Source organism: Hylobates moloch, unplaced genomic scaffold, assembly GCF_009828535.3.
Source record: "Hylobates moloch isolate HMO894 unplaced genomic scaffold, HMol_V3 SCAFFOLD_10, whole genome shotgun sequence".
Classification (NCBI taxonomy): Eukaryota; Metazoa; Chordata; class Mammalia; order Primates; family Hylobatidae; genus Hylobates; species Hylobates moloch.
In genome coordinates, this window is record NW_026652285.1 from 10,268,764 (window position 1) to 10,290,901 (window position 22,138).

The window sequence follows — 22,138 nt, forward strand, 5'->3', positions numbered from 1 at the left end:
ACTCTCCCTCCAGCCAGCGCACCAGCAACCCTGATAGCAACTGGGCTGCCCCACCACAAACCTTTAAGCAATTCATTTTCTACACTTATAATAAATAAGTCAATGAAAAAAATGTTCGACATAATTTCCCCAGAGAATGGAAGAAAGAAGCAGCATGAATTGGAAGCTCCTATTATCTTCTGTTGTCTTGTCTCTGATGACAGATAATGGCGGCTGGTGAGGGGGATTGGCTGGCAGGGAGAATAATGCTTGGGTAAAGGTGGCCTTTAGAATATATCATCCCGCATCCAACTCAAAAAGAGAAGAAAAAAGCAAAAAAGGCAATGCTAGCCATGCTGCTCTGTTCAGGCCTCCCTTCCATCTACATCTAGCCAAGTTGCAGCCCCTTTTACTATTAGAAACCATTGCATGAATCACCCTATTTGCTGCTGCTTTTCCCCTGTGCCTTCAGAGAGCTGATTAATTGGTCCGATACCAGCAACTCGTCACGAAGGTCTTAATTAAGAAAGAAATAGCCACCTTGTGAATTCCCTGGGCATCAATAGCCCTAGGGATGTCTCTTGTGCCTTTCTGCCTGCTGCTCAGGGAATGGTGAGGAAAAGAAGACAGAGGCAGGCTCCGATTCAATGGGATTACAATATTGGAGGCAGTAAGAGAGCCGAGTGGCCAGGAAACTCCAGGACACTTCAGGAGGAAAGAATAATAGAGAGTTTGGCCAAATGAGTCAGCTTCCAAGGCTGAATCCAACTGGCTGGGGGCTCCCACAAGGGGAGTGAACTTTGGGGACATCTTGGGTTTGGACTAAATTTTTAAGATTAGCTTTAAAAACGACAGTTAGAAGTATAGCAATTATTTTCAACCCTGACTTCCCTGTAGGGGAGCTTTTAAAATACAGTGATGCCCAAGCCCCACTTCACTCCAATCCAATCAGAATCTCCAGGGGGTAGGAACCAAACACTGATGTATTTTAAGAGCTCTCTGGCTGATTCTGTGGTGTACCTGGGGCTGAGAACCACCAAGGATGGTACAGAGTGCATTTCTTCACGTGTGCTCTCTGGGCCAGCGGCATCAGCATCAACATCAGCTGGAAGCTTGTCAGAACTGCAGAATCTCAGACACCACCCCAGAACTACTCAAGCAGAATCTGCAAGATCCCTAGCTCACTCTCATTCACCTCCAAGTTTGAGAAGCAATAGTTTAGACAACAGATTGTTTGGGGTTTTATTTGGACTCCAGCATTGAGGCACATTACTCAACTTCCCTGAAACTCAGTTTCGCTGTATGTAAAATGGGACTAATGATATATATATGCCACAGTTATCAAGAGAAGAAGACAGAATCATTTCTGCAAAGCATTTGACACAGTGCTTAGAACAGTCACTTCTCAATAGACACATGTGGTTCCTTTCCCTTCCACATGAGGATTAAATGAGATACATTATGGAAGGCATTTAATAGAGTGCTTGCTTGTACTGTGTGCTTTATAAATGTGGGCTATTCTTACTTCCTCAAGCATTCCTTAGGCAGACAGCGGGACTCCTGTCTTTGTGCTCCTCCGGCTTGCTACTCATCCATCTCTTTCAGCCCTTGGAGTATTGAATTTCAATAAGCCATTTTTATGTCTCTCAACCCCGCTGGGTCTTATTCAGCTCACTTCCCTTGGCCTAGTACAAAGTAGGTCCAGGAAATACATAAATAAATGTGAAGGCCATAAAGCGTTCCTTAGCTGGAGAACAGAGAGGCCGGGGGTCACGTGCCTGGGGCTTCCAGGTCCTTAGATGTCCTGTTTCTTGGCCCTTGTGTAAGAACGAGGCTCTCTGACGGAGGAAGGGGCCCCTTCCAGTGTCTGTGAGTAGAAAGCAGGTAACAAAATATGTCATGGAATATTCTGTGTGTTGGGTCAATTTCAACCAACACAGAACCTAAATGCTATGTAGACCTAATTAAACTGTGAGCTTCTAGAAAAATAAAACCGACTTTGAGATTGTCTCTAGACTTCCTTTATTCCCAGCATGCTCGGGCTGGAAAAAAGAAAAAGAGAGAGAGAGGTCAGTCCCCTTTGTCTGTTATGCCCCATGGCAAGCAAGGGGAAGGCTTGGCAGATGGCAGCAATGCCCTTCTAATTCATGGGTCACCCTGGAGCTGCCCACAGACACTGCCAGACCTTTTAGTGAGACCACTTAATTGGCATGAACATAGGCGAGTGTACAGGTCACCTTTGCTCAGGTCAGGGGCTCAGATGGGAGCATGAGGCCTCTTGGGCCTGCACTAAGCCCTTTTTTCAAGAAGACTATGTTGCTGCCAGGCTCGAGAGAGAGAAGGTTGGAACCTAAAATACTGATAAACAGCATAGTCCTGCCTAGGGATCCAGAGGTAGGCCAGCTTTGCCAGGTCATGCAGGACCAACCTCACAGGTACCAAGGGGTTGGAGACTGCCTCTCATAGCTTTGATAAAAGTCAATCATTTCCATTAGTTTATGCATTCACTCATTTAACAAAAGGTTTTTGAGTTCCTGCTCTGTGTTAGGTATATAAAGTGCTTTTCTGTACATTGTTCCATTTGATTTCATTTAATTAGACAAGAACTTGCTGAGTTAGCTACTATCTTCCCATTTTACCAGTAGATAAGCAGAGGCTTAAATAAGTTAAAGAAAAATATCTTTAACTTAAAATTTTTTATTTATTAAAAATTAATGACTAATTTTTAACTTAATTTATTAACTTATTAACTAACTTAGCTCAAAATCATACAGCTTGACAAGATTTGAACCATAGACTCTGTGATTCAGGCCTCGATCAGTAGAAAGAGTTTACAGGCATGGCCTCCTGGCCCTTTAAGGCAAACGTTCCAGAAAGGCTTAGGACAAAATCATAGAACTCCTGGCAGAACCAGGTGCCACCAAGAAGGAGGGTGCTTTGTTTCCATAGTCTTGGGGTACATAAAACTGGGCAGGGGGCAGTGGGTGGGGGTTACACCAAATCTGAGCTGCCTTTATCTGTGCCGACCTGACTTCTTGAGCAGACCAAGCCCCAAGCAGAAAAAGTGCTGGAAAGTCAAGACACGTGGGCCTCAGTCCTCTCTGCTTCTTGAGAGACGTTCGACCTTGCAGAGGCCCTTGCTCTTGCCATCTGGGGGTTTAGGGCCAGATGGCTGCCCGGGTCTCTTAGAATTAGGTTGGCCTGATTCCTTGAGCTGTGGGGTTGGTGTTCCTAGAGTCATTGCTAAAAATTCTGCAAACTGCAGGGAAGCCAATATTTAAAGACTTCTCCATTGCACTTGTGGTTGCATACATCCACACACCTCCCACTGGGTCACGACTTCCTAGGGCTCATCCCACTGCCAAGGGGAGAGGCCTTCCTTTCCTCCATCCTCTACGTCCCCAACTCCCAGCTTCTTTTTCTATGACCTGGGGGCGCCCATAGTCTGTCTCAAGTTTCTGATGGTGAGGTGCTCGAGGTTGGGAAGCGTTTCCCTGATTGTCTTGTGAGCAGGAATGATCACACTGTGTTCCCAGCCCTTTGTTCTCCTCTTAGCCTCCCACTCGGTTTTCCAGGTGAGGACAAGGGCCACATGGAAAGGGAAAGGTATTATAATGGAAGGAATGCCCAAGAGGAGTGTGTATGGGAAGGGTTGAGTGATCATACTGGACACTTTCAGGTCTTTTTTATTGGCCATCTGTCCTCCACTTTCTTCTTGCCTCCAGGGAAGTGGGTCTGTGTCTGTGGCTGGATGCAGTGAGAGGAGCCAGAACCAACACCCAGCCTATTCTTCAGCCAGAGGGGTGAGGCTGAGTCCACTAAGCTGGCACCTCCACAGTTTGCCCTCAGCAAGCGCCTGATGCCTAACCAACCTCACCCATGAAGTCAAGGGTCATTCATTCATTGATCAAACCCTTTTTCCTAAGCATCTCCTATGTATCAGGCACTGTGCCAGGATGTGGGAATGCCTGATCTACATGGTCCCGGCTCACAGAATTTACAGTCTTGTGCCAGAAACTATTAAACTAATAATGACACAAATAATTATAAAATAAAATTGCAGGAAGTGCTGCATGTGTCAGCTCCTGACCTTCCTTATGCTTCCAGGACTGGGTGTGATTAAAAGTGAGGCTACTATAATGGGCCACTAGAAGGTCTGGGAGGTGAAATCCAATCCCAAATCTCCTCTCACCCTCTGACTCTTGGGACAGCAGAGCAAGTGAATAGGAAAGAAAAAGAAAGAAGATGCTATAAAAAGGTGGCTGGGAGCTGGCAGGTGCCAGTGCAGTGGATGGGGGAAACCACATAATCTGTCATCTCCATCTCTTCCATGTTACTGATGTTGGTCCTCTTGACCCTGTCTCAGCTCAGACCTGCATCATCTTTTCCCGAGATGATTGTGGCAGCCTTCTGCTGCCAGTCTTGCCTCTTGCCCAGCCCAAGATAGCCTCGATAGAAGTCTGCAGAGAACCTCTCCTCTTTCTGCCTAGAGCAGTATTTCTCAGCCTTGGGACTAGTGACAGTTTGGGGCTAGATAACTCTTTGTTGGCTGGGGCTCTTCTGTGCATTGTAGGATGTTTAACAACATCCTTATTAGTAGTGACAACCAAAAATACGTCCAAAGATTGCCATATGCCATATGATTTGGGAACCACTGGCTCAGAGAGATTATGCCCTTGAACTTGATATTCAAATCTCTCCATGATCTGATTCTAAGCTGTGTTTCAGGCTGAGCGCAGTGGCTCACGCCTGTAATCCCGGCACTTTGGGAGGCTGAGGCAGGCAGATCGCCTGAGGTCAGGAGTTCAAGACCAGCTCGGCCAACATGGTGAAACCCCATCTCTACTAAAAATACAAAAATTAGCCTGGTGTGGTGCCACATGCCTGTAATCCCAGCTACTCGGGAGGCTGAGGCAGGAGAATCACTTGAGCTCAGGAGGCAGAGGTGGCAGTGAGTCAAAAAGAGGAAAGAAAGAGAGAGAGAGAGAGAGAAAGAAAGGAAAGAGAGAGAGAGAGAAAGGAAAGAAAGAAAAGAAAGAAAGGAAAAAAGAAAGAAAGGAAAAAAATAAGCTGTGTTTCAGTATGCTCTTCCTCTGTCCTGTCTCTCACATTCTATTATGTAGCCATAATCAAGTATATGAAATTTTCTTAAAGTGCCCTACCCTTTTCTTCTTGCTTTGGCCATCCTGTTCTCTTGACTTACGGGGCCATGACATCTTCTCTATCTATTAAAAGAAATATACTTGTGTCACAAGATTCAAATAAAAGGCCTTGTCTGAGAAGCTTTTCCAGATTTCTGGAATTTAGTTATCTTACCTGTCAAATAAGGATAAAAAGTCTGCCCCATGGATTGCCCGGAATCATAAAATTTCAGAGTTGTAGGAGACCTGGGGAATCACCAATGTCTTCTTTCAGGGAGACAGATGGAAATGCAAAGAAGTGGATTGTCTTGCAGAAGTCATAGCCAGATGGAGAATAAGCTGCGCCTAGAACTGGGTGTTCTAAATTCCGAGATCAATATTCTAAACCCACTTGTCAGCTTTTGCAAGATGAAGACACTATCTAATCAACAGGAAAGTTAACTTTGTGGCCACAAGGTCACAAAAGCTCTCTGCACCTCAATATTTCTCTGTAAGGTGAAGGGCTAAACCAGCTGTTCCCCAAAAATCATTCCAGGCTGCTTTGTGCCACTTTGATTCTAATTTTCTTTTGAGAAGATTGTCATTTAATCATAAGCTATTCTCATGGGGAGGTATTCATAATACTTCCCAGTCCATCTCATTGTGGGGGCTGGAAATTTCTGCCCTTGCTACACGCTGTCAAAATTGAACCCCAGAGCTCAGCTCCCAAGAAGGTTAACATAATGGTTTTGCTACTCATCATAACAACACCTCACATCATGCCTTCAGATCACTCCCCAGCATCATTCTTCAAATTCAGACACGAACCAGAAGTGACAAATGATTCTTGTAATGCGCTCTTTGACACAAATCATTTCTGATTGCTTGGGACCCCAGACAACCTTAAGCATGCAGAATCAAGCTGAGAGGGAGAAGTCTTTAAAATGAACAGCTTCAACTTCTTGCCGTTGAGAACCCTCTGCTCATGAGGCAGGAGAAGTATGTGCTGATTGCCAAACAGATCGTTTTAAAAATGATGCAGATCTGTGGGGAACTGGTCCGTGTGGTGATGTGTCTCATCTTGCAATGTCCTATGCTGCCTTCAAAGTGTTTTTAGATCCTGGCAAGGAAACAGACATTCATGTGTGTAGGGTTTGCAAGGCCCTCTGCTCTTCATCCTCCCAGCAAGCTCGGGTATGTATTGTTATCCATCACCCCATAAAGGAGGAAAGGGAGCCTCAAAGAATTCCTAGAACATTGCCAAATGACCTAACATGTTGCTATTAGATCTAAGACTAGAATTCAGGTCCTGTGGCTCCAAAGCCAGTGCTCTATACTGAGGGGCACCACTAAGGTATAAATCCCTTTCAAAGTGCTCTTATTATTTGGCCTCGTTCTCTGTGTATGAATGCTTAGAATTGAGGGAAGAAGTGCACATTGATGTGAGGTGGGCTTATCTGGAAAATCAGGAGGTTGGAATGGATCACAAATAATACTTCTGGTTCAAATGCATTGGCAGACCAGTCTAAGTGCATTATGAGTATCACATCCTTTCCTTTCCTTAGCAGCACAGAAATCCTGTGGGATAAGTATTAGGATTGTTCCCATTTTTCAGAGATGGAACTGAGACTCAGAGCAGTTAAGCAACTTGCTCAAGGCAGAGCTGGGGTGGGGCCAGAGGCAGAGATGAATGGCCATCCACCAAGGATTCCTGCTCCCTTGCAAAGACTGAAGCTGTGTAGGGAAGTGGTTGCCTGGCCAAAACCTGCATTTCTCAGGTCGCCTGCATTAGAAGAGGCCATGTTGACCAGTTCTTAGCAATAAATGGATGTGGTGGGAATAAAAATGTCACTTCTTTTTTTTTTTTTTTTTTTTTTTTTTGAGACAGAGTATCGCTTAGTCGCCCAGGCCGGGGTGCAGTGGCGTGATCTCGGCTCACTGCAAGCTCCACCTCCCAGGTTCATGCCATTCTCCTGCCTCAGCCTCCTGAGTAGCTGGGACTACAGGCGCCCGCCACCAAGCCTGGCTAATTTTTTTTGTATTTTTAGTAGAGACAGCGTTTCATGGTGTTAGCCAGAATGGTCTCGATCTCCTGACCTCATGATCCGCCCGTCTCGGCCTCCCAAAGTGCTGGGATTACAGGCGTGAGCCACCGTGCCTGGCCCCAAAAATGTCACTTTTTAGTGGAAGTGGTTATGAAGCTGATGTGCCTTCTCCTTTCTCTATCGCCTCCTGCCAATAGACATTAATCCCTAGACTGACTTTAGAAGCCATGTGTGGTGTTGAAATCTTACAAACTTATTCTGGAATGCTTCTAAAAAACAGAACAAAGAAAGATAAAATTGAAATTAAAAAATAAAAAAAGAAGCCGTGTATGGAGCAGGACAGTGTCCATCAGCATGGATCCCTGAATGACCACGTGGAACAGAGTTCCCACCTCTACTCCAGCCTCCCCACACACTGCTGATTGCACGATGCATAAAAGAGATGTTAACTTAAATTGGACTAAGTCGTTGAGACTTCAGGACGTATTTGATATAGCAGCCAGCCTTACCCTGACTAATACAGAAGAGTCTTGTTTCTGAGGTGCATTCTCTTCACTGCTACACCACAAAGTGGCCTCGGGATTGTTTAGATTTATGGAGATAGTAGAAAATGTTCTCCTTATTCCCTAGCCCAACAGCAAAAGTGTGTTGGTATTTTTTCCCCCGTGAAGGCTGGGGAGTATGTGGGAGTGACGTTCATGTGCTTCTGAGCCACTTCCATAATTGACCGCTCCCTTCAGTCTTCTCATCTCAGTAAATGGCACTGGCATATACTCAATGGCTTGGCAGTCATTTTGGATTTTTGTCTTTCCTTTGCCCCCACATCCTAACTTTCAACAAATCCTGTAGACTCTACCTCAAAAATAAATTCAGTAGGGTGCTGGAACTGGCTCAAGCCAACTTGTGAGAGCTGACTGTCAAATTGTTAGAAATATTGCAAGCCAGTTGATGTCATATTGAAAGTTTTAGGTGACCCTTGGTGGAGGTATTTGCACTGTGGAAATTGACAAATGCTACAAAATAAGGTCACCCTGCTCCCAAGAGGGCAGATTGTTAAATGCCTACTGACACACCCACTGAATATTTTCCAAGTTTCACTTTTTCTTACCACTTCCACTGCTACCACCCAAGTCATAGCCACTAGCATCTCACCTTATTTTGCATATATGACTGTAGTAGGCTCCTAACTGGTTTTCCTGTAATTTTCTGCTCTTTCCCAGTTAACTCCTCACACAGTAGCCAAAGTGATCTTTTAAAAGCGTAAGTGAGGCCAGGTGCGGTGGCTCATGCCTGTAATCCCAGCACTTTGGGAGGGCTAGGCAGGTGGATTACTTGAGCCAAGGAGTTCAAGTCCAACCTGGGCAACATGGCGAAACCCTGTCTCTACAAAAAATACAAAAAATTAGCCAGGTGTGGTAGCACTCACCTGTAGTTCCAGCTACTTGGGGCAGGGGGAGGGGTGCTGAGGTGGAAGAATCACCCAAGCCTGGGAATATTGAGGCTACAATGAGCCATGATCATGCCACTGCACTCCAGCCTGGGCAAAAGAGCGAGACCTTGTCTCAAAAAAATAAATAAAAATAAAAATAAAAATGTAAGTGACACCACATCACTTCCCTGCCCAAACCTCTCTGGGCCTTCCCAGTGCCCTGAGAGTAAAATTAAAATTTATCTCTGTAGTTTACAGAACTTTACACATCTGGCATCTGCCCACCTTTCTGACTCAGCCTCTGCCACTCCTCACTCATCGGTCTGCAGCTGGGGTGGTGGTGTTTCTGTTCCGCAAACATAGTGAGCTTGTTCTGGTGTCAGGGTCTCTGTGTTTGCAGATCCCTTTGTCTCAAATGCTCTTCCCCTTGATCTTCATATTGTTTGCTGTATTACATCATATAGGTCTCTGCTAAAATATGACCTCCTCCTAGAGGGCTTCCTTGAGCTATCTAAAATAGTCACCTCCCGCCCACCCTGCCATAGCACGTGCTTCCTGAAGTTATGTTATTCATGTGTTCACTTGTTTATAAGTGAAATCTGCTGCTTCTATTGAAATGCACTTTCCGAGGGTGGGAATCTTTCTTTGTTCACTGTATTCTCAGTGCATGAACTGATGTCTGGCACCAGAAGATGCTCAATATGCCTACTGCTAAATGGACGAACACATATCTGATCTTCAATATTACATGATTGAATGTAGCCAAGTCAAGTCAACAGATGCTCAGATCATAATGTGGGTGGAGGTTCTGGAAGGCAGGGCCTGCAGGATAGTTGGAAAGCTGGATGGGATGACTATGTCCAAGGACCACAGGGCAAAGGGGGAAACCAAGGGAAGAATAAAAACAGAACAGAAAGCTTGATAGAGTACCTGGAGGAAGACTGTACACTGAGCCTCAGGTCAATATCTGTCAATGAAGCGTCAGAGTGTGTATCTAGGAGGGGCAATAGGAACAGAATCTGGATAGATTTAGCCTAAAGCCTCTTTGTTAGGGCACCAGAGAAAGCTAATCCCTATCTATAACTTTTTCGCTATGTGACTTCGGGTGAGTTACTTAACCTCTCTGATTCTCAGTTTTCTCTGTAGAAAAGGAGTAATGATATCCTCCTATGGCTGCTGGGAGCACTAAAGAAATAGAAGATTAAAAGCCTCGAGTAAAATGCTTGGCATGCAGTAAGTGTTTAATAAATGCTTAGTAACTGCAAATTTCCATACTCTTTTTAACCTTCCTGCCTGCAAATGATCACTCTTTTTATTGTCAATATCCTTTAGTTGGACCTTAGAGACAGGAAAGGCAGGGTATGGAAGCTAAACAGGACTTAGAGGCGAAAACGGTGAATGATTAGGTCTCATCGCATGCCGCTGTAGGCAGAGTTGGGATGGCTAATGAGAAGAGGGTAGGAGGTATCAAAGCCTCCATACAGACATAGCCAGTGGGAGGACCTGTGGACGGTCCTCATTCCCCATGGCAACCACAATGGGATCCCCAATTTGTTCTCTGAAGTGGCATCTTCTACCTGGAGGCCTTTTTTATTGAGACTTACAGCATGGAGGAGAACACCAAGAAGGACTGAGAGGGATGCAGTGGAGACTTACCAGGGTCGCAAGGCCAGTGCTTGGCAAAGCCGGGATAGAAACCTAGTTCCTCTGACTCAGCCCAGCACTGTCTATTCCACCTTCTACTCTATATCACCTTCCATAGGAGCTGCTTTTCCAAAGGGGCATCAGCTACTCCAGAGCATGATCTGTTTTCCCCTCTTTATATATCCACATTAACAGTTGTTCAACCAATGCCTGTGGAATGGAATTAATTCAAGGGTAGGTTTTTTCTACAAGGTAGATCCATGCTCTCTTTTGAAGAGGCATGCCCATGGCATGAGGCTGTGAGGATGAGATACCTGGAGGCTCAGGTAGATTTAGAAATAGAACTGTGAAATTTGAGTCTAGTAATGAATACTCATTAGGAATAGGATAACAATCTTCTAAATCTATAAAGTGCATTTTAGTCCATAAAACCCATTCAGACTCTTATTTTCCCCCACTTCTCCCAGCAAGCAAGCCTGTGGGTGGACTCAGAAGACGTTAATGTCCCATTTGCAATTGAAGAGACTGAGGCACAGAGAGGGAACACAATTGCCTCTGATGAGCCACATGGCCTTAGGCTAGAGTCTGAGAAGGGGTGACTATTGGCTACTGTAGTACACACTCCTGTCACCTGCAGATGGAGCCTGCAATGCCCCCAAAGAGGTTAATTTCTCACTAGCAGATTCTTTCTCAGACATCCAGCAGGTGCCTTGCATTTTAATGGACCCCAGATGCTTATTGCTTGCAAAGAGGTCAAGTTTCTAAATGGACAGCCAGATGGAGAGGCCTTCTGGACACTCCCTGGGGCCAGTCAAGGCTGCGCCTGCCATTGGCTCCTGCTTTTCTTGCCCTACAATGGTTCTAGCACCTTCCATGCTAATAGCTTCCTCCTTCTGAGCCCCTTTCAGGGCTCTGGGCTAGATTCCAAGGTGGAGGGCAGGAAAGCTGGAAGCATAGGCAGGGCAGCTCCAAATGCAAAGATCTGAAGACCCAAATGCACATTCTTTCCTGTTTGCCAGGGAAACATGTAGACAACTTTAACATTCAATGCCTTATAGAAGTGCAACCATGGTGCATCACCACATATACAATACAGACACCAATAATTAAAACCCAGCCCCTGTGCCTGGGGCCTCATGGCTTACACAGCACGTTCACAATTGCTCTCTTATTTGATTTTTGTAGGAAGCTCAGCTCAATCCTTGACTAGCTCGGGTATTTACTGGCTGCCAACTGTGCCAGGTGCTGACCTTCGGGAGCTCACAGTCCAGATGGGAGACAGGCATATAGCAGGGAATTATATGGGAGGATGAAGGGAACAACATGAGACCCATGCGGCGTCATGGGAATGAGTGACAAGGGACTTCTGTCAAAAAGGTGCTATCCAGGCTGAGGAGTTAGCCAGGTGAAGGGGCAGGGACAGAGGAGTGTTCTGGGCCAAGAAACAGCATTTGTAAGAGCCTAGGACTGAAAGAACTCAGCACTTGTGTTCATTTCCTCGGGCTGCCATAACAAAGTACCCCAGATTGGGCACCTTCAACAACAGACAGGGATTGTCTCACAGTTCTAGAGGCTGGAATTCCAATATCAAGGTGTCGGTAGAGTTGGTTTTTCTGCAGCCTCTGAGGGAGCATCTGTTCCAGGCTTCTCTTCTACCTTTTGGTAGCTCCAGGTGTTCCTTGGGTTGTGGATGTCATTTTCTGTGTATCTTCACATCCTCTTCCCTCTGTACATGTCTGTCTCTATAACCATATTTCCCCCTTTTCTCTAATGACACAAATCATATTGAATTAGGATTCACTCTAATGACCTCATTTTAATTTGATCATCAGCTAAGATCCTATTTCCAAATAAGGTCACACTCAGCATAGGTAGTAGGAGTTAGGACTTCAACATATTTTGGAGGGGGGCACAATTCAACTCATCACAGCACTTCCCAAAGAATGGGAGGTGGCATAAAGATTGAGGGGGAGGACAACAAGGGGAGGTCAGGCTAGCTGGTCTACCTGGACCCTCTTAGGGAGGGTTCATCAGCCATGATGAAGACTTTGCAATTTATTATAAGGGCAAGGAGCGACCCATTTTCATTGCCCTCACACAGAGTTAGTTAGTCACCCCTGTGGGTTCTTGGACTCACTCCTGTGAGTCTCTCAAGAGCACTTTCCTAGGTGGGTGGGTGTAGGTTTCCCTACTTGATGGTGCATTCACTGAGCATAGGGACCACGTCTTCCAAGTCTTATTATTCACTGGGACCCCCCAGCACAGAGATCAGCACACAGGACATGCTTAATAAGTGTTTGTGAATCTAACACATTTAGGTCAGTTACTGCATCAGCTGACTGAAGAGCTGTCCCTTCATTTATATGTGCTTTTCACACATTTCACATCGTTGTTGCAATAGATACAATCCCTTTTGCACATCTCCATGTATATTCTTGATTTCTCAGGTTGAAATGTTATTTTCATCTACTTAAAAAGAGAATCCTTTATTACATTCGCCCAGACTCCTGTGTCTTATGTGGTTTACAAAAGAGATCTGACTGGGCATGTTGTTTTTTTTCTTAGGGAAAAAAAATCAATGACTTATTTGTCTGTCTTTAATGTAGAGGGAAGTAGTAGAATTGGTTTTGCCATCTTAAGGTTGACAAGTTTAATACTTAAGACAGGGTTTATTCAATCCCAGCATTGTTAGAGCTTGTAAAAGTTTAATGATCTACTTCTAGGATTTAAGATTTGCCTGAGTCTCTCTCTCTCTCTTAAATTTTATTCCGACAGGTTTGCTCTGAGAAAAGCAGGATTTTGTAGCCCTGGCCCCAATCTTTGGACTTCCACAAAACAGGAGATCAGAAACCCCACAATGTCCCCCCAAACAGTGATTGAGTGGCTGACGAATCTGTTGACATGTGAAAATGAAGTGCAGCTTGCTGTATTATAGCATCTAAACTGCAAGGGAGCCAACAAACATCTAACTCTGCCCACTCATTTTACTGCTGGGGCAAACGAGGTTCAGGGAGGAGCAGGGACTCACCTGAGCCCAGGAATAGGGAGGCTCAATGGAAACTCAGGCCATTGTTGCAAAGCACATCCTATCTGCAGTAAGGTGAGGACTGTATCATTAGGGCTTCCACTTTCTCAGGACTTTGGAGATTTCTGGCTCCCCAGAAGCCTCATGGAAAGGAGTGAGCCGCCTTCATGCATTTACCTACTCCCAGAGACTCTAATGCAAGTGCCCCTTCCCAAGCAGCCACTTCTCAAGCACATCACTATTACAGGCACTCCATCTCCAGGTGTGGATCCCAGGTGCTCTGCTTCCATGCATCCTTCACTAGGTTTCCCAGGTCCTTTGCTTGGTCTAGTGCAGGGTTAAGACCCACTGGACAAGAGTTTGCGAGCTCTGCCCTTACAAGCTGTGATCTTAGGCAAGTTTCTTTATCTCTCTAAGTTTGTTTCCTCATCAATTTCATGGGAGTAATGAAAGTTTCTATCTCATAAGGTTCTAACAAAGACAACAAGACCAATGAATGCAAAATGCTGGACACATTCTCTGTTGTATACTTAAATACTTGACTCCTTTGGCTGTGTGTGTAGATTCCAATTAGTGGGAAGCAAAAGTCACTTCAAATCAATCTTCAGTTTGTGTGCCAGGGACTGTGCCCAGACTCCCAAGTGTCTTTGGGGCCTCTATGCAAAATAACTTTCACCCAGCACTCTCTCCCTTTCATGTGAGAGGTAGTGTCAGAAGCAACAGTGAAAGCTTGAAAGCACAGACTGTAAATGGCTCAAGTTGCATCTCCCTGGAGCCCCTATTTCAACATTGTTTTGACCAGAATGTTGGTTTCAGCCGCAAGCAATTAATTGGCCTATACAATTCTGTCATCCCAACAACTGATTAATTCATCAGTAATAAAACTGTCGGTGGTCCCTGCTAGCATGCGAGCTACCATTATTGAGCATTTATTCTTTGTCAAGTTCCCCAAGTACTTTACATACATTACCTCGCTTAGTACTCTCAATAAAGTCTTATTACACAAGCCTTGTTATTCTGCTCTAAGCATGAGGAGCCTGGGGGGTCAGTTCGGAGAGGTTAAGGAAGCTGCCCAGGGCACAGAGCTAGTAAAAGGAAAAGCTGGGATTTGAACCCAGGTCTGTTTCAGTCTTTCAGCCACATTTTTAAATAGGCTTACAGGGGAATAATTTATATACAGTAAAGTTTACATCTTTTGAGAGGAGAGTACAGTACATTTTGAGAAAGTATACAGTTGCATAAGCACCATACAGTAAGGCTAGAGAACCTTTCCCTAACCCAGGAGTTCCCTTTTGGCCCTTTGCAGTCAATCTGTTCCTTTCAACCCCAACCCCTGGGAGCCTACAGTCAATGATTTGTTTTCTGTGACTATGCTTTTGGCGTTTTCTAGGGTGATGTATGAATGGAATCTTGTAGTTTGTAGTCTTTTGTATTTGACTTCTTTCCCCTATCAGAATGGTTTTGAGATTCATCCATGTGGTCACCTGTGTCATCAGTCTGTTCCTTTTCAGTGCTGAGTAGTAGACCATTGTGTGAATAAGGTATACCCCACTTTGTTCGTCCATGCACCAGCTGATGGACATTTGGATTGTTTTTAGTTTGTGGCTATTATGAATGAAGCTACTGTAAACATTTGTGTTCAAGTCTTTGCATAACATATGTTTTCATTTCTCCTGGGTAAATACCCACGAGTGGAAATTCCTGGGTCTCAGGTTAAGTGTATGTTTAACTTTGCAAGAACCTACTGAACCATTTCCCAAACTTTCTGTACCTCTTAAAATTCTCATCAGCATTGCACTAAAGGTTTTGTTCAGCCACATTTAAAAATGTTAGACTCAACATCTACCTCATTCTGAGCTGGGAGATTGAGAATAATGAATGCTGCATTTCATTGACTCTAAGATGCCATCAATTTTAAGATGTACCATTATTTTACATACTGCTAAGAAAGAAAAGCATTTCACAAATGATGACACAATGCTTTTATATCACTTAGAAAAAATTTTGCATACTTATTAAAATAGCCCATATATCACCCTTATACATACATAAAATGGAAAATACAAATGAAAAAAAAATTGGTCGGGTGTTCCTAGAATGTGTATTCACCTTTAGAATCTTCTGATTTTTTTTTTACTCCAGTCCTCAGTATTTATATTTTTGTCCCCCAGAGTTTCCCTGTGTGCCATCAGCCTGTTGATGGTGCAGCATTTTTAAAAGAGTGCTCTGTTACCGTCTCCAAGAATTATTTTCAAGCAAATCTCAGTGCTGGGAACTGTCTTACTTGACTACACTCATATTTTACACCCCTCTACCCACCCAGTTGAATTATGTATCACCAGAAGTTAAGTAGCTTCTGTTCAAATTTAGTAAAATGTTTTTTGGCAAATTGATATTTGTTGCCTTAAAGATAGCCCTGCTCCATAGATAAATCAGTCCCACCAGCCTCTATTGCTTTACAACTTCATTAATCTTTTTTTTTAAAGAAATATGACAATTTATCCTGCCTTCAGTAGCTGTTGGTTCTATATGTTAAGCATTGCACATAACCCAACTGAAGTTTTGACAACATTCATGGCCGTGAGACCCAGTCCACACATGTATGGGCTGTGATGACTTCCTCGTGACTTGCTGTCTGACAGTGATTGAAAGATGTCTTCATTTGTAGGAGACAGTCTGATCTTAAGGACATTAAAATTGAAAAATTTGTGCATCTTAGAGCTCATTAAATGCAGCATATTTTACCTGAGACGTGGATTTCTACTGTGCTCTATTTTTCAATATCCCCCAAATTCCCATAATAGACAAGAGAAACATCTGCTTCATTTTTGGCAAATGCTTCCTCCCCAACCACCTCTAATCACAATGATTCTCCTCTTCTTAACCACTTCTGTCACCTTCATTCAATGCCCATTCTCTTTACCATAGCTATTGCAAAAACCTCCTCACTTCCCTAATTGCCTTCTAGAAATTTCTTCTCCTTCAATCAGTCCTATTTATTATTCCCAGAGTAATCTTGCTCCTATACAAATCCAAACATGTAATTCTTCTTCCTAAAACTCTTTCTTGGATACTCATTATTTAAAGAATAAAGTACAACCTCCTTAGCATGACATTCAATTTCTTTTACATTCTGGGTCCTACATTTTGCCCCAGCATTATTCTCCACGATTTCCCACTCGAGGCACACCCAACTATTTGGTGTTCTCCAGACGTGCCTTGGACTTTCCCTTGCTGGGACTTTTCCATTCTGGAATTCTGTTTATGCTTTTGTCTAGAATTCCTTCTCTTCCTCGTTCCTATTGAAGGCTGTTCATAGAAATGAAGCATAATGCTCATTCTGGTTGTATTAGCATGATGCATTTATGGGTGAAGTTTTCTCATATATTTGTGCATATATATGTAAATATATATATATACATATGTGTATGTATATATATGTATACACACATATGCACAAATAGACACAATCACATATATTCATCTTATTCATTCTTAGTTGCTGTGTCCTCTATGGAATTTTCTTTGTGCTCTTTAATTGGATTCCTTCCTTCATGTTTTGTCAACACCTGTTTGTACCTTCGATTGCAGCATCTTTTGCTGTAAAATGGAGACAGGAGGGATGCATAGGCCTATTTCAACAATTAATTCAATTACATAGACTGAGAGTGCTAGAATTTTGGAGGCACCCGAGTATGATGAAAGACATCTAGAACTTGGTATCAGGCAATGAGACAAGCTGCAGCCCTGTCACTTTCTACCTATGCGACCTTGAGCACATAATGTAACCTCCTTGACTTGTGTTTCCTGAAGTTCCTGAGCCAATGTGAGCCCTCCAGACACCTTGTAGAACCCCTTCTCCATAGAGAAGAAATGCTGGGAAAACTGCCAAGTGCCTTCCTCAGTCTCATGGGTGGGGCAATTCTGTCCCTCAACTTATCTCCTCCAGCCCTTGGTTCATGTTTTGTGGAAGAGACAGGGCTTGAAACATTTCTCTCTCCTCTTCCAGATTATATACGTGTAACTGGCACAGGACCTTGCTAGCACAGGACCTCACTCCCAGCTCCTCCTGCAGCTCAACATGGCCAGGTGACTGGTTCTCACTAAAGCAACGTGAGTGGAAGTGACAGGTGCTACCTTGGGGTCAAGGCTTTTAATTTGCAAGTACCTCTCCAGGCTCTCCTATTTCATTTGCTGGCTGAGTGCAGATGACAACTAGGACCTAAGCTAGTGCTTCGGAAACTTCAGGGTGCATCAGAACCACCTGGAAGGCTTGTTAAAACAGGTTGCCAGGCCCTACCTCCAATATTTCTGATCTGGTAGTCCCAGAGAAGGGCCTGAGCACATGCATTTCTAACAAGTTCCAGGGTGACGCTGCTGCTGTTGGTATAGGAACTACAGTTTGAGAAGCACTGTCCTAGGAGACAGCACATACACAACATGGAAAGGGCCTGGGTACCTAATGACCATGGATGAGGCAGCAGAGGGGGTGGGTCTGAAAATCGGGTATATTCATCTGCCACTATTAAATGATCAAGAAATAAACTTTTACTGAGTTTGAGAATTTATAGATTTTGGTGAGTCTATATGCATTATAGTGGGTTAATCTATCCTTCAAAGCACTATCCCAGCTATTCATGAGGCTAGAGTCCAGACCCATTGAATTGTCCATTTGCTGGCTGTCTTTCCTCCTGGTCTGGACCCAGCTTTGGAGTCCCTCATACCCTCCCAGGTATCTGATCACAACAGTCTCTGGGCCATCACTCAGAGACTGAGAGTCCTAATCTCCTACAAGCCCTCCTGCTCTCTGGCATTGAACCTATGGATAGTCGCCCCATCCTGCAGAAGCCTAGAGTGACCTCCAACCCACTGGACTTGGTAATGAGAACTTTTGGCCTCTCCCTGGCTGGGACAACTCATCCCCCCATCCTAATTAATTGTCCCTGGTTGTTGCCCTTGCCAGCTTCTGCCCATGCTACACCTGCATCTGAGAACCCCCAGTCCCCTTGCAGAATGCTAGAATACTAGGAGAAAGAATGCTAGATCAGTCTCCCCACCTCGTACCCAGTTCCTCAGTTCCAGCACTGCCCAGGCACACAGTAGGTGCTCAATGCCTAAAATCACAACTGCAGTGACCAATTCTGAGGAAGAGGTCAGGACAAGAGGAATGACAGATGGCAGCTGATACAGCCAGCCATCACAGCCAGGCACAAGACACAGGTTCAGTGTCGCTCCAGCAAAGTTCTTGGAGCTTATCAGAATGCAGTCTCTCAGACGTAACAGGGAAATTGTATGATAATTATATATTAAAAAGTTTAGCAAGTATTAAGAGATCACTAGTTCAATAAGCATATGAAAGCTCAAAGCGGGATTCATGCCATTAACTCAAATTACATGAGCCGAGTCTGCTGTCGTCTCCCTTTTAAGCAGCACATCAAGGAAAAGAGGTGCTTTCATTGGATTATTAAAAGGATTTAATTAACATGGAATACTTCACAGGCAGACAACCTATGACAGAATAATTAAAATACAGTTTGTTGAAATGCACATTAATTGGCTACTAATTATCACATTTCGTTCCCCTTTATGGGCTAAAGATATGCTCAGGAGGAGACATGGCTCTGTGCAAAAGTACATTTCCTTGCTTGTTCCGCTCAGTGTTTAATTAGAAGAAGGGACAAAGTCCTTCACTCTGCAATTCTAGAAAACTAGAATGGAAGTCAGAGCGAGCAAATGAGGGGTATTATTGCACACTGGCCATGCATTGTAGTGGGAGAGAGCATTGGACTGGGAGTCTACAGGCCTGGATGTTCCTCTCCTGCTCTACTCTCAATTCGCCGTGGGTATTTATCATGCCTAAAACATGGTTAAAACAGGGCTGCCCTTACCATTGCATAAATTCCAAATCCCTACTATCTGGTCAGTTATGGTCAGGCACTTGACTATTTTTCCAAGATTCCCCACCTTGCCCATTCCACTCTAGCCATGCTGACCTTGCTGTACCTTAAGCAAATCAAAGTCGTAACCACCACAGGACCTTTGCACTTGCCATTTTCTCAGCCTGGAGTCTCTTCCCCTGAAGCTTCATATGGGACTTCTTCCCGTCATTCACAACTTAGTTCAAATGACTTCTCAGAGGGCTTCCCTGACCACCTAATCTAGTGTTGCCTTCTTTATTCTCTATCACATCATAATGCTTTATTTTACCCCCAGATGTAACACCATGGGATCATCTTGAGTATTTATTTGTTCACTTGTTTTGTCTGTTTCTTGTATTGTCTGTTTCCTCCACTTGAACATATATACTATGAAGGCTGGAACTGTATGTTTCCTTGATGCATTGCAGCTCCAGAACCTAGAACAGTGCCTGGGACATGGCAGGCATGCAATAAATATTTGTTGATTAAATGAATAAAAATGGCGGTGGAGCAAGAAGACCTCTGAAGGTCCTTTTAGCGCCAACACTTTAGGATACTTTGAACATGCAGAGAACCAAGAGAGACACAAAGGCTGCAGAAGACAGAGTGCATCTTAACTCGTTTTAGGAACCCCCTACTGGCCCTCAGCAAAGCTTTGCTGATGATGCTTTTTCAGAAAGCGTTTTGTAGATTGGGGTCCGTGCAGGTCTGCAATTCCAGGGTTCTTAAGAATCATCAGGATTCCTGTCCATCTCTCCTTTTCAAAGCTATAATCATGGGGTCATCAATTTAAAAACTCACCTCCTCCCTTAATTTTTTCTTACCTGCTTCATCAACCTGCTTCATGGGATTCTAGCAAGACCAAGACCTTCCTTTCAAGGCTCATTTTGCAAATTAGCCTAGATTGTGGCTGACAGATGCTGCCTATGGCTGTTGAGTGGGCACACTTGTTTTTCAATAGAAGAGTTCAGATCCTTGGCATCATGAAAGTACTTTCCTGGTTCTAAATCTACAGTCCTGTTCTTTCCTCCTTTAGGGAAATCTGTGAAACATAATGGATGATAGACCAGGTTTTAAATCTTCTTCCTCAAAAGAGGTGGTCATCCTCCTCCCTAATGCTTCTGCCTGCCTCACTCCATGGTGTCTGGTCACTTCTTCCTCCTCCCCCTCAGTGACTTGGGTGACAATGGGCTTTATCACCTCCCTGCCCTTTGTGAACTATCGCCTTCTCATGGGGCAGCTAAACCTAGGGACACTGAGACAGCCTTGAGCCAGAGGCCTGGACCAGCTTCACCTCCAGCATTTTGCTTTCTTTGGCCCTGTGTTTCTGGTTTTTCATCTCAGAGCAACTCCTTGTCCGAGCAGAGTGGAAATTCAAATTTCAGAGTTGTAGGTGAGAGCTGAGATAAATCAGGCCCTCCATGGGGTCCAGTCCAGTTCAGTGAAGTTCTGCACAGTCATTTGGGGCCAGAGGTCCAGACAATAATAAAGCATTGCTTTGTCTATTCTGTGAATATATTGTAGAAATAGTTTATGGAGGAGCGCAAATACCGGAACGATCTCAAGCAGTATTGTTCTAAAGTCAACTTTTAAGGCAATATCTCCTTGGCAAGTTTGCAATCACAGTAACTGCTGTGGTCTGCTACTGTGAGTGCTGGTGGGCTCTGCTGGGCGACAATGACTGGCAGGCGATATCATGGGAAGAAAGGGCTCACATGTGTGACTGGAACAGGGCGGGACAAATCACAGTAAAACAGCTGCAGTGATGTCACAGGATGATCATAGCTAATTCACATACTGGGATAGCTCTCGTTTACATTCTGGGACAGTAGCAACTGCTTTAAAGCTCTATTGTGTAGTAGTTAAATAGCAGAGGCTGAAGAGCCAGACACCCTAGGATTGGTCCTGGCTATATCACCTGCTGGCTACTACTGGGCTTTGGTTTCCTCATTTAGAGAAGGGATAATTGCATCCCTTGTAATCTAATGGAGAGAATATTAGCAAGAGGTATGATGAGCCCAGAGTGGTGAAAACAATAACTGCTGAGTAAAGAGATGATGGTTTCTAGAGAAGGTACATTTGCGTGGCCCTCAGTGCATGACTAGGAGTTTTATAAGCAAAAAAAGCCATGGCGAGGATGGGAGTATAAGCAGTAGGGAAAGTGATAGTAATGATGGTGGAGAGGGGACTACATTTTTGGCAGGAAACAGCTTTTGTGTGACTGACCTGTGAATTGTAGTGGAACAAGAACATGAAAAGATATGTGGAAGCTCTGGGTGGGCTTAATGCAAAGCTAAGACATTTGGACTTTGTTCTGTGCAGGATTTCTTTTATTTTTTCTGGATGATATTTTTATGCCTAGAAAATAAACAATATTTATCTTAAGCTCACTGCAGAAAACTTGAATACCAAGAAAGTGTAAAGAAAAAGCAATCATATGCAAACCTACTACACAAAATAATTGCTGTTAACATTTGGTCAGATGTCTTTTCGGTGCTTTTTCGATGAATATGTATGCTGATCTAGCATTCTGAAAATGTTATCTAGGGAATATTTTTGAGCAGGAGAGTATTGCACAATTAGGTTTGCATTCTGGAAAGATTCTGTTGGTGGTGGCTGTGGGGAGGAGGGCTAGATGAGGCTGCAGCCAGAAGTCAGGACGCTGTTAGGACTCACTCTAGTCCAGGGGAGGAATGATGAGGGCATGGGCCAAGGCAGCACCTGTGGGGCTGTGGAGAAGTGACACCTTCACAGGAAGAGACATCAAAGACAAAAAACTGCTACCTTTGTCAAGTCAAACTTGAAGTCAATGGCTGTACCAATGACCAATCAATGGCCACTAAGAATATCTTCTCTAGGATTCTGGTCTACTCCCAATCAGATGCCCATAGCTTGGTCTTCCATCCTAGAAAATGCTCATCTCCTTGCGAATAATTAGATTATAGACATCCTTCCCCTAGGACCCCCAGCTCTCTCCA

At 44.1% G+C, this 22,138-nt stretch overlaps 2 long non-coding RNA genes across 3 annotated transcripts; both read right to left on the bottom strand.

The window, feature by feature from the left end:
* Positions 1-1,434: 1,434 nt before the first annotated feature.
* LOC116474479 (uncharacterized) lies at positions 1,435-5,486 on the bottom strand. Of its 2 annotated transcripts, none has more exons than XR_009215252.1 (2): positions 5,296-5,486; positions 1,435-1,846 (listed from the first exon to the last, which is right to left on the bottom strand). It is a non-coding gene; the product is annotated as an uncharacterized LOC116474479 (long non-coding RNA). The 2 variants fall into 2 exon arrangements; XR_009215253.1 differs by having other exon boundaries at positions 5,142-5,329.
* Positions 5,487-5,777: 291 nt separating this feature from the next.
* LOC131384420 (uncharacterized) lies at positions 5,778-20,405 on the bottom strand. Its single transcript, XR_009215251.1, has 3 exons — positions 19,985-20,405; positions 8,859-9,019; positions 5,778-6,219 (listed from the first exon to the last, which is right to left on the bottom strand). It is a non-coding gene; the product is annotated as an uncharacterized LOC131384420 (long non-coding RNA).
* Between the last annotated feature and the right edge of the window lie 1,733 nt (positions 20,406-22,138).